Genomic DNA, 12,926 nt, shown 5'->3' with positions numbered 1-12,926 from the left:
ATCTGGTTTTGATAGTTAAACTCCCAGGTGACCGGCTATCGAGCATGACTGTCCTAGCTTAATGAGCAGTGCCAGGGCAGAACTTCACAGTGTTTGCTTTTGCAGGAAAGGTACAGTGGTCAACTCCACTGTACTGGTGTTCATAGCGGGATCTGTCATGGTGTTGAGAAGGATCTGCAGTTCACCCGAAATGGTCATCTTCGGTCGTTTTATAACAGGAATACATTCAGGTATGTCCCAACTAAAAAATAAGGAGGTATAGCAAAGTAAGATTTGACATGACATGCGTTCCTCATCTCCAACTTGTAGGTATCTCTCTCAGCGTGGTGCCCATGTACCTGGGAGAGATTGCTCCTAAAAACCTGAGAGGCTTCCTGGGGCTCATGCCCAGCATTTTCATTTGTGCTGGGGTTTTCTCAGCTCAAGTCTTGGGCTTGCAGGAACTTTTGGGAAAGGTACAACAGGGAGCTTATCATCAATGTTCAATTTAACATTATACAATTACATTGCTCTTCTATTTTTAGAATAGTTATGAAACCGAGTTCAGTATCTAGTGCTGTTTTGTTTGACAGGAGGAGCACTGGCCCCTGTTTCTGTCTCTTGTGGTCGTCCCCACCTTTATCCAGCTGATGCTGTTACCTTGGTTTCCAGAAAGCCCTCGCTACCTGTTGATTGAGAAGCACAATGTTCATGCCACTATCACCGGTAAGAGTCAAACTACCTCTGACTTAGAATTTGAACCATTTTAGGTATGTTTCTAAAACCATCCAAACATCAAATCTACCATGTGTTTTTTTTTTTAAATGATACAGTATATGCTAAAGATCTTATTTTATTAATCTATATTTTTGTCTTGGTTGTCAGTAAAATTATTTGTATACATAATTTAAAAAGAATAACATATTTTTACACCATTGGCAATTGTTTTTGTTTTAAGCATAAATATTATTTTTTATAATACTAGAAATATATGTAATATATTTACATTTATGTATAATATAAATTATATTGCTGTCAAATGATTCATTGCAATTAATCGCATCCAAAATGTTTCCAAATGCATCCAAAATCCAAAAAAGTTTTTGAAAGAATAATATATGTGTTTATACTGTGTTTATTTATAATGTATATATAAATATGCACACATGCATTTATATATTTAAGAAATATATGATTGTATATTAAATATATTTATTTATAATATAAATATTATATCAATATAAATATAACATGTAAATCCATGTAAATATCTTCAAAATATATAATGTGTGTGTTTATTTATATACATAATGAATATACACAGTTCACACAAATATATTATGCAAACAAAAACTTGTATTTGTACGTGATTAATCGTGACTAATCATTTTACAGCACTTGTGTGTGAACTGTACATGAATGGGTGTATTTATATATATATACATATAAATATACACAGTATAAAGACATATATATTATGTAAACACATACTTTTAATTTGGATGTAATTAATTGCAAAAAATAAAAGGAAAACATTTAAACTAATGGAATAAAATAAACTTAATCAGCAAATTCTCAGGCTTTTATCTTGTGCAGTTTTATTTCTCAAGTAAATGTAAATTTATGAATAATTAGATATATTTACTAGAAATCAAGACAAAGATATTGTATTTATAGCCACACATTCATTCTTTGACATGTAGGAGAGTAATCATTGCCATGAACTAGGTGTTATTTGTTTTAGTTAGTTTATGGGTAATGCTTGAATTAGGTATGAGGTAATTGTATTGGAAGGATATGGCAAAGTGATAAAAAAGGCATCTCATTAAAAAACTTTATCAACTGACCCCTGATGTAGATAAAGATTAAACCAACAGTTTATGTTCTCTTTGTTGGCGCAGCCTTGAAATGGTACAGAGCCAAATGTAACATCCAGGCAGAGATAGAGGAGATGCAGGAAGTGCAACGCTCTCTGTCCTCAGTGGAGACCGTGTCTGTCTGGCAGCTGTTACTGGACCACACTGTTCGCTGGCAGGTCCTATCCGTGGTGGTCATCAACATCGGTATGCAGCTGTCTGGCATTGATGCGGTAAGGTTAACATATAGAGCTGACTACACATGTTTTTAGATTTGAGTTTTGAGTCCTTTGTAATGAAAAGGTAATTATATGAACACGGTGAACAGTGATGGGATGTGGCTATGGTGAGTATTTAGCTTCTAAATCCTTAAAAGATTTCTTCCAACATCAAATAAACAGCAGGTAACCAAAGTGGTTTTAACCTGCACAGCAGAGCATTGGCTATGTGTTTGAATTTAAAGTGGCTCTCATTTCTTTATTCTTCAGGAAGTGTTTTACATTCTTGAAATAGTTCTTTAACTTGAGATGAATTATTCAGGACAGAACTGACAGAAACCTAACATTTTATCCTTTCAGAGCTTAACAAATTACAGTTTTTTTAAAGTGTTTATGTAGTCTAATTTGCACAACCCTTCTATAGTGATAAATAAAGGCTATTATTCAAGCAAATTAGAAGTATTTTTTAATTGTCACATCGTTAAGATGATGATTATAGTCATTTGACAGATCTTTTTTGATCTTGTAACACTCCCTCAAAATCAGAACTAACAATTTAACAATTAGCTTGTGATTCCAAATAAAAGAGTATTATTTTTCCCCCGAATAGTAGTTTGATGGTAGTGTTTAAGTTAGACCTATCAGCTGACACCATTCTTTCATATTTGCTACTGTCGTGCTCTTATACGGCTTCTATATTATGATCAGAATCATGAATAAGAATTCTGATGCATCTCTGCAAATACACACCATGCTATTAAATATATTCTCCGAAAGAAACTTTGCAAATGTTTCTAGCATCACATTAAAAGGTTTTATCAGTATAACAAACTGTGTATATATTAGATTTGTTTTTGTTTTTCTATAGAAATGTTATATTAATTGTAATAAATAATTCTTTAAGTAATAATGAGGATAAAGACAGATAGAGAGCTCATTACCATTACATGCCCAAAGCTCAGCAGAATTCAAACAGCCATCATTCACAAAGTTCTACATATTCCCCACTCCTTGCTTGTTATTAATTTATTCATTCATTCGATGTGGGCTAATATGACAATGCTTTGTTACTGAAAACTCTCAGCTCTGTTTACCACATGACATTCTGCAGAATTCCACAGATTATGCCGCAAAATGAGGAAACATATCAGCAATTTCTATTTTTGTCATGTCTTGACCCCGTCTAATTTCCACAACCACCAACAGAACAATAAACGAAAGCCATTATCTCAGTGGTGATTCATCAGTTTAATTCATTTACAGCCATTGACCCTGATTCAACGAATTCAGAAAAAAAATAATAATAATAATAATTTGAGGGGTGCCAGAACATGACAATGTTTGTGACTTACATTATTCAGCTGGTCTTTACTGAGATTGTTTTAAAATAAACAAAAAACCTTTTACTTGCTGGACAAGAAAACAGCATTTCCTTACAGTCTTATCTGGCTACAAAGCTGAAAGCACCTTAATAAATAAATGAAAAAAAACTCTTTGGGACTCTTTGGAGCTGCTGATGTCAAATCCAAGCAGGACTATCCATGTCTGCCCTGTGGGGTTTTGATATCAAATCTGATTATTAAATGACATTGACTGTAGGGCCCTTAGGTGGCAGGTGACCCTGTGAGCGTCTGTGTGTGTGTGTTCAGTGTAAATGGGGCTGACAGGTGGTGAGTCTTGGCTGACTTCAGCATGAGCAGCAGGAGAGAGGCAGGCCGTGTGTGTCCTCTACAGTCCCAGCAGCTCTCAAACCGTCTGTGTTCCCTCTGATTACCCCCCTGCCTAACCTCACACACAGCCCTCCAGCTCTCAAATTGAATCTGAAGTGTTGTACGCCGTAACCGCTCGTAGTCACGATATGCCACCTGTACAAGCCAAAATCACTATCCTTTCGCTCTTCTCCCCAGATCTGGTTTTACACCAACGACATCTTTAAGAACGCTGGGATCCTGACCCCTGAGATCCAGTACACGACTGTGGGAACTGGAGCAATAGAGATCATTGCAGGCCTCATTGGGGTGAGTTTTCATATTCCACCGATTCTTCTGCAGAGTCGAATGCGAAAACTGTCCGTTTCAATTATTGATAGTGGTAAAAGACTACCTGACAGGGTTATATAGTGACTTAAAATAGTTTATTAGACATCACTTGGTCTATTACTTCACTAGAGTTGCTACATTTGAGGAAGGGCGTCTCTTCATATCTCAATCATTTTCATTTAGCTTTGCCCTCAATCTTTCCCAGCTCACATTGTGTATTTTCATAAAAATCACTGTATAAGATGAGCGTTTGACAGACTGATGTGTCTTGTTTTTGCTATCTCCTTTCTTGGGTTACATCTCAGAGCTGTAATGAAGGCCAGATACACTCTCTCTCTCCCAGTTGTGTCGCTTAGCCGGGATTTAGTGATGCACCAGCAGCAAGCGGAGAGAAAGAGGCACGCTGTTAGTCAGAAGAACTCATTGCTGTCAGTGTCAATTGGCCCTCACTCGGGAGGCGAATGGCACACGAGAGGAAGGCTAGAGATTGGTTATAAAATTACAGCTATTCATTCTTATGTCAGCTTCACCCGCCTTTAAGTCAACAGTGCAGAGCTTTGGCGCTCAATTTTAGCAGCACTTAATGAAAAAACAAGGTTCCACTTTATGCTTCTGCGACATTTGCTTTCAAGAAAGCACCGAAAGTCTTCCTTTCAAGACAGCGGTTACTAATTAATCTGATCAAAACAAAAAGGCAGTGCCTATTGTGCAAATCCACATTGCATGTCTTGTTTTCATTCAGTGTTTCACCATCGAGCGTCTCGGGCAAAGGCCATTGATAATCGGAGGTTTTGGTGTCATGGGAATGTGTTGTGCTGGGATAACACTGTCTCTCATTCTTTAAGTAAGTGAAAGATAGTTAAAAAAGTGAAAAATACTTCAATCTAAATTTAAATAAATGTTAATAGCACTGCTCATTGAAATGACTGTTGTCAAAATTTGGACAATTTCGTGTTTTTTTCCGCCTTTTATTGCTATCACTTTTCAGACACATGTGCCTTTCATGAAGTATGTGAGTGTGGGGTGTGTGGTTGGAATCATTGCTGGATTCTGCATCGGGCCGGGTGAGTTCTTCGTGTTTGTCACTCTTTCTTCTTCTCTTAATCTATTTATTAAAGTGGTCTGCATGGCTGCATCACTTTCAGTCATGCTTAGGCACATTCAGTAGAGCACTGCTTCAATTAGATGAGTAGAGGTCTGCTCCTTGACCCTGAAGTCCCAGATGACTCCCTCAAATAGTGAAATAGCGACACCTGGGGGTAGAAACTCAGTATTTCTTAAAGCACAATGTTTTTGTCATACGTGTATTCATTTTACAAACACATATTATATTTTGCATATATTTAGTATATTCTTGTTTTATTTGTTCAGAATAGTGCTATATATTTATTATTTGTATAATTATTTAAAATAACTGTTTTATTTCAATCTCATTTACTTCAAAATGTTAATGTATGTAAATGTATTATATAACAATTTTACACTTTTTTTCTGTGAGCACACAATCAGAAGCTACATTGTAAAAATACAGATTTATGAGTTTATTAGTTTACACAAAAATATAATATGTTACATATACGATTGATGAAACAGTTTTTTTATGATGAAACGTTTGGTAATACTTAGACAGGACTGAGAACAGGATACAGAAATCAAATGCATCTTGACAAAACTGTATTCAATTGAAATAGGGAGGAGGAAATAATGAGGTTTTAAAGAGTTTCAAAGATTAAAGTATGGAAGTTGTATGAAAGAATGTGCTTCCCTCTATTAGTGCTGCATGAGAATTAGACTCATAGTTTATGCACACATTAAGAGCAGAGAGGAGTCGCTCTGTTAAAGTGATGAATTAGACTACAATTGCTTTACTGAGTTGATGCATTATCCAACCCAACTCCAAAATCTATAATTCATTCTCAGGCCCCAGTCTCAATCGGTGTAATTACATCTTTAATTAGGATTTTTTTATGGCTCATTGTTCATAAACAATGATGAATATGGCTTTTTAAGACAAAATCCTGCTTGAACAATGAATTGCAAGCAGAGCTCCTTATCAATTTAACTGCAGCACGCCTCCTGCTGCAATTATCACGCACAAATAATGAAGCCATCGCTTGGCTTGTTCCTGAATTCATTACATTTGAAATAACACCTTGTGCCTCCTTATTTTTCACTTGTAACCAAAAGGGATTAGAACTTAAGCAGTGGAACAATCTCTGCTTCTTGCATATTGAGATAACGAGCTTTTCATAAAGCTAGTTTATTATCCACCCTCCAAGAACTGTTGCACTACAGAAGAGCAATGCATAGATGCATGTGCATAAAATTATCTATCATAATATGCACTTATATGAGTTTTATTTGGCTAAAATAATAGGACCACTCTAGGTTTCGCAGCACTTTTTCTCTGATATGTAATTAAACATGAAAAATAAACACAGGATGCCATTGGTATGGATATGTCTGTTTTGTAGCGGGTGTTCCGTTCCTGATCACAGCTGAGCTCTTCAAGCAATCCCATCGACCTGCTACATACACCGTGGGAGGATCTCTTAACTGGATGTCTAACTTCACCATCGGCTTCATCTTTCCGTTCCTTCAGGTATCATATCACTTCAATGCAGTTAAAGATATAGGAACACAGAGCATAAGTATCCGTTTTCCAGGACTGCGGTTGCCTTATGTTGGAAACATCTGTCAAAGTCAATCATTGTGAAATTCAATCATTTTCATTTAATTCAGCTGTTTTAAAAAGTAATAACTTAGTTTGTGTTCCATTCTGTTTCTCTGCTACAGATGTCTGCTGGGTCCTTCTGCTATCTGGTGTTCTGTGTCATATGCCTGTCAGTGGCCATCTACGTGCACTTTGTGATTCCAGAAACTAAAAACAAGACGTTTGTAGAGATTAGTCACATGTTTGCTACAAAAGAGGCTGTGGAAGAGAGCCAGGCCCTCACTCACCCTGACCAGCTCAAACTGAAAAAGATGAATGGATACGGCTCCCTGGAAAATGGTTCACTTGAATTCGACAGCTCTTCCTCCTGTCCTTAAACCTTCGGAATTACAGTATATCAGTTATCATCTATGTAGGCTATTCAAGTGAATCTTACTTTTGTGCACAGTCGACTCCGAATAACAGAAGGTCTGTTTGTTCCTTAGTCACAGAACATGAGATGAAATTAGTTTTCACAATTACATTTCATTTTATAATGATGCTTATACACCCATAGCTTTGTATTACTTTGGATGCAAGAACAGTGCCATATACATGTGTTGCCACGTGTAAATTGTTATTGAGAAATTACTTTTTTTCACTATTTGTTTAATGAACCAAATTTCTCCATGTATATAGATCTTAAACATATTTCTATCATTACGAGAGTATATATGTGGTTGCAGCGATCTCTTATTATTGTGAGTGTTAAATGGCACTGGATCATTTAGAAAAGCTCATGTGCTAACGTGCCACCTTATTAGACTTTAGGCTGAGATCAAACTTGATATTTTGAATATTTCATTGCTTTTTGAGAAATTCAGTGATTTTATTTACAGACATTTTGAACACTGCTACAGTATATCTGTAAATTTGTATTAGTACATATACACTACCATTCAACATATACACTACCATTCAAACGTTTGGGTTAAGTACGTTTTATATATATATATATATATATATATATATATATATATATATATATATATATATATATATATATATATATATATATATATATAGATAGATAGATAGATAAATAGATATATAAATTTATACTTTTATTCAGCATTGGATGCAATACATGGATCTAAACTGAAATTAAATGCATTTAGAATGTTACCAAAATGTCTATTTTAAATGATGTTCTTTGAACTTTCCATTAATAAATAATATTGAAAAATAACAAAAATATTAAGCAGAACATTCATTTTCAACATCAATAATAAGAAATGTTACTTGAGCACCAAATTAGCATGTTAGAATGATTTCTGAATTATCATGTGACACTGAAGACTGGACTTATGACTGCTGAAAATTCAGCTTTGCCACCAGAGAGAAGAAAAAAGTAGTTGTAATAATATATATATATATATATATATATATATATATATATATATATATATATATATATATATATATATATATAATTTTATATATATATAACCATTTAAAAATCTTACCGACCTAAAACATTTCAATGGAAGTGTATTAAGGTATATGTTCTTTTCATAAAAAGATCTTGTATATTATCTATATATTATCCGTATATTACATTTGAGTATCAATCTAATTTATATGGATATTTATAACTATATTTGACCTCACATATACTCAAATTATTTTTTTAAGTATTCAGACCTTTAAAACAAACCAAATAAAAGTGTTTAAAATAAACCGGTGGTAACCCATTTTTGAGAACATCAGGGTGCGGTGTGAAAAAAAGCTTAGAAAGCAGGAACTGAGTACAGACACTGTTGGTTCCTGCCAAAGAGCGCCATTGCCAGTCAGAGAAGAGCTTCATTAACTCACTGAAGAGGCAGATTTAATGCTTAATTAAAGAGAAGAGTCTCTCACCTTCCCCTATGGATACCAAACAGCTGTATGGCAATTTATATTCAGATACACATTTGAGACTCACCTTTAATACAGTGCCCTTGGAGGGTACTGCATTACAGCATTTGAGGTATGTATCAGATTATTGATATGTATCTATACAGAGAGCTATGTGCATGTACTGTGTTGTCTTTTTCTCTGTTATCCCAGGCCTATGTGAGTATGAATGGGTTTCTCGGGTCTATCAAGCCCCTGGGCTGTGCTCTCCATCTGTGTGAGCCTCTCCAGATCTCCCCAGAAGAGACCCACACAGACTAATGATATCATGCGCCTGCGTCTCCCGCTCCAAGAAGAGAAATTGTGAGCTGAATTGTGTCTGGTTTTCTGTTTGGTCAGTCTTCAAACACCAAGCTCAAGGTCACTGGTTAAAGGGATCTCGATGAGCCATTATGCACATCTGTTCTCTCCCAGTTCATTTGAAGAGAAATTACAGTGCCGGCAATGTAGTAAACTGCCTCTTCTTCTTTTTTTTGTTCTTTTTTTTTTTTTACTAAACAGTTTTCTGCTATTTTAATTCAAATGCTATTTTAATGTCATTTTATATTTTTAAATAATTTGTGCACAATGTAAACTAAAGTTTTAGATTTCAGATTAATCTCAGACAGAATTCACTGTCTGCCTGTCTGTGTCATCTCTTTCTCTCTAGGTGGGTAGGGTGGGCCAAGCTTATGATTGGGTGGTCCAGGTGCGCCATGGCCCTGTTGATCCAGGTCTGTTTTATTTCCCAAAAGGCAGAGCTTCACTATTTTCCAATGATATGACTGAAGAACCTGCACCACTGACTGCAGATAGTACTGACATTTTGCCTTCTATGCACTGATTGGAGATCGGGAGCACAGATAATACCAGCTGAATCTAGTTTTGCAGAATAAAGTCATAACCCACCCTGCGCAGCTCTAAATATGGCAGCTCATATTTCACTGTGAATTGAATCCTCTGATGGAATGAGTGGCTGTGTCCTGTAGGTCAGCAGGAGGAGAGGATGCTGGTCTCATTAGCAGCAGAGGAATCTTCTGTCGGCCCAACACAACACCTGTCACCACAGGCTCAACACTACCCTCTGCTGTCCGGAGAAGGAAGACTATCAAGGTGTCTACACCAAGAGAATGTGAAGGTATGCTGTATTTATAGGCACATAATCCTCTTCAGTATTTCAAACACATTCTTATCAGACATTAAAGCATATATTTAAAAACAAAAACCATCAATATGCGTGCGCCGTTTGAATGTGTCAAGATGTGGTAGCAGAATACCCACTTCCAAGCAGACATTTTTTTTCATAATGACAATGGCAGGAAGCGGGAGAATATTTCAACGCTCCCACTCCCACTGTCACCTCATAAAGAAACAAACACACACAGTACCCTCACACAGAAGACCTGCTGCTCGCTCCAACATTTTAATTAATGACAACAGATTTTCTTCTCATAAGCGCTTTAATGTGGCTTATTGCTGTAGCAGTCCCCTTGGCCGTGGAAATATTATGTTGACGGATGTGCTGTGTCGCTGGGACTCCCTGGATGGAGGCAGCTGTCAAGCCCGAGATGATAACATTAAGGCGAGGGAAAGTGATGACAAATGCCTGTTATCAGCGAACGAGGCCAGTGACAAATCGAATTGCGGCTCCCAAGAACCCCCATTACACCGTAATAAAAAAAGATTGATGGTCCTCTCTGTCAGGACCTCTGTTAATGCGATTTCGACTGGTCTCTCCGGCTTCCAATTAAGATGGCGAGGAGAAGGAGAGAGAGAGAAGCGACTACACACGGACGACTAATTGGATCTGAGAAGCCAAAGGCGTTCTCTCGTTCTTTTACTCTTTCTTCACTCTCTCTCTTCAGCAGCTACGCGTTCTTTCTCTCTCACTCGTGGCAGCGCAGTCTGGAGTGAATGCTCTTGCATTCCGTTCTTTCAGGATTTATGGCTGGAAGATGGGGATGCAGACTGCGCCGCCGGTGATGGGGAGCGCCGTCTCACTGCCAGCTCTTGCATACAGACGGGCACAGATGGGAGCGGAGACGCAAACCCAGCCAGTGATGAAGCGTCCTGACAAACAGTGGGACAGACAGAGAGACAAATAGCTCCATGTGAGCCGCTTGCCATGCAATTAAGTAAATAAGGATTGACTGTGTGTCAGTGGTGGGCTCCGAGTACGTCATTCTTCACTGATGTCTGTGTGCCCACTGATTTCATTACCACTGAATGCTTGTTATGCTCCTCAAGGACTTTTTGAAGATTAGGTGGTGAGCGACACCGTGGTGGTTAAGCACAGAGGTTCGCCCACCTTATAAAAAGATCTTTTCACAATCACATTAAGCTGACCTCAGAACTGATAGGCCTGTATTTGATTATCGACCATTTGAACGTTTGTAACTAGGTCACGTTTGTGCCGGTGACAATAACAGGTCCTCTGGAAGCCTGTGCATTGGCATCTGAAAATAGTAGACTGACCTATAAAAGAAGCTCATTCTCCAGAGAAGCCTCTATGGCTCCTCTGTGACCTGAGGATTCATTGAATGACATAGGAGGTTTTATTGTGCCAAGCTTGTAGTTTTCGTCTGAGCTGTGCAGCCAGAGGGGAGCCATTTTGTCATTTTGACAGAACCTTCAGATCTTAGTGACATGAAAAGGGGGTTGTGACCAACCAATATTTCCACCGCCGTTTTACTTGAAGTGTTTGTCTTTATTGTATTAAACCTAGGGTTTCGTTGTGATTGACAAATGATTGTGATTGGCTCAAACCCTGATATTAATATTACATTTTATGATATATTTCAGTATATTTGTATACTTTATTTGAGACTACTGCAAAATTGGAGTTGGATTATTGAAGTAAACCTTATCTTTTGTTGATAAAAAAAATATTCTTGTTTAATTATATTTTAGTATTTAATTTATTCATTTTATTTTCTAATATAATTATTCTAATATATATATATATATATATATATATATATATATATATATATATATATATATATATATTTAGCATTGTGGTTTTAAAAAATCTAAATAATAATAATAAAAGCTGTAAAGTTTGGTTGGCAAATGTTTTTTTTATGCAAAGTGACTTGAAATGACTTTACAAATAAGAGAATTTACTGTGCATGCATGTACTTTATATAGTGTACGCCTTTCCTGGGAATCAACCCATGACCTTGGCGTTGCTAGCATGCATTCTACCAGCCATGTAACAAAGCTACAAGAAACCACAGAAATTCTCCACATTGAGCCTCTCTTTTGTGTCTATATATACATGTCTCACATATGCCTACACGTGAGAGTATTTTGCATGCAAATGTTTATTTGGAAATTCTGGTTTGTGATTCATTCCGTGTACACTGTGCAACATGCACTTGTTTGATGAATCTGGCCTGTTGAGTTTATGACGATCTAATAAGCTCATTTTGTGGCTCAGCTTTAATCACTTGGGCCCTGCTCAGAGCAGAGCTGTGAGTCCAGGGCTAGGGAGGTGTGTGATGGATGGCCACAGTCTGGCTCCTACCTCGCCCCAGTCTGGCTGGAGCTCCCAACAGCCAGGCCGAGGTTAGGGAGACCGAGGAGAGAGATCAATTCTTTGAGCACAGGGAGAAATTAGGCATGAAATTAAAGCGAGTTACTGCTGACCCCCGCCTGATCCTTTCTGCAGTTAAGCCTTCATTTCACCCTCTCTATATGATGGCCACAAAAGTAGGGGGCCACTCATGTCCATTTGGCAATGCCCGGGTAGAGGCTACACCGAGAAATAGAGACAAAAGCAACAGACGAGCCCTGTCTAAGATGGCTGCCAGTTTCAGCACTGATGACCCGCCATTACTTATACTGCTTGAGACCAAGTGCAAGGTCAGTTCAATCTAGCCCCACCATAAATCAGTGCACTAGTGGAGAAGCCAAGGTTACAGGCCCTGACAGCCATCACAGAGGAGAGGGTATTTATAGACAAGGAGAAAGGAGGGCTGCTTTTTGAGAATCTGTGTGCACATTTCTGCATGTAAATGTATTTGTATACCTGCACCTTTCTTTATGCATTATTATGCGAGTATGTATCTGTATGTTGGTTTATTAGTCACTTAGGAATATGAAAATAGGAGAAAATTGTTTGAAAGGTGGAAAATGTAAAGTATTCTGTTTTTTGAGATTTGAGATTTACTCAAAAATAAGAACTAATAAAATGTGTTGCAATTGTTCATTTGCATTCATATGCATATGCAAAACAACAGTG

The 12,926-nt window shown here is 37.2% G+C and overlaps 1 pseudogene; it reads left to right on the top strand.

The window, feature by feature from the left end:
* Positions 1-478: 478 nt before the first annotated feature.
* On the top strand, positions 479-7,437 carry LOC113113240 (solute carrier family 2, facilitated glucose transporter member 9-like; annotated as a pseudogene).
* Positions 7,438-12,926: the final 5,489 nt, after the last annotated feature.

This window comes from Carassius auratus, chromosome 13 (assembly GCF_003368295.1).
Source record: "Carassius auratus strain Wakin chromosome 13, ASM336829v1, whole genome shotgun sequence".
Lineage (NCBI taxonomy): Eukaryota > Metazoa > Chordata > Actinopteri > Cypriniformes > Cyprinidae > Carassius > Carassius auratus.
The sequence above is the reverse complement of the archived record's forward strand: the minus strand, read 5'-3'. Positions and strand labels throughout refer to the sequence as shown.